The sequence below is a fragment of the Eimeria mitis genome, genomic scaffold (genome assembly GCF_000499745.2).
Source record: "Eimeria mitis Houghton genomic scaffold, Emh_scaff2078, whole genome shotgun sequence".
Taxonomy (NCBI): Eukaryota; Apicomplexa; class Conoidasida; order Eucoccidiorida; family Eimeriidae; genus Eimeria; species Eimeria mitis.
The window spans coordinates 6760-7325 of NW_013570401.1; positions in this window are offsets into that span (position 1 = coordinate 6760).

The following is a 566-nucleotide window of genomic DNA, read 5'->3' on the forward strand; positions in this document are numbered from 1 at the left end:
CCTCCTCCTCCTACTCCTGCTGCTGCTGCTGCTGCTGTTTCTGCTGCTGCTGCTGCTGCTCCTGCTCCTGGTGCTGTTCCTGTAGCTGCTCCTGTAGCTGCCCCTGCTCCTCCTCGTGCTGCTCCTCCTGCTGCTGCTGCTGCTGCTCCTGCAGCAGCAGCAGCAGCAGCAGCAGCAGCAGCAGCTGCAGCAGCTGCTGCTGCTCCTATTGGAAGTGGTGTTGATGGTTCTGTCTCCGCAGCAGCCCCAGCAGCAGCAACACCAGCACCATCACCATCATCACCAGCACCACCATCATCAGCAGCAGCAGCAGAAGCAGCAGCAGCAGCAGCAGCAGCAGCAGCAGCAGGAGTTTCAGCCCCTGACTATACAGACCAAGATCTGTGCGGCATGGGTATAGTTGAAACAAGCTTATTTCGGGTGTATAGCCACCTTCTTGTTGTCCCGGATAGAACGATGAATAACGCTCTCTGTGAATGCAAAATACCTAAAACTCCTAATGAAGAAGTTAGTTTTTTTTTTTTTTTTTTTTTTTTTTTTTTTTTTTTTTTTTTTTTTTTTTTTTT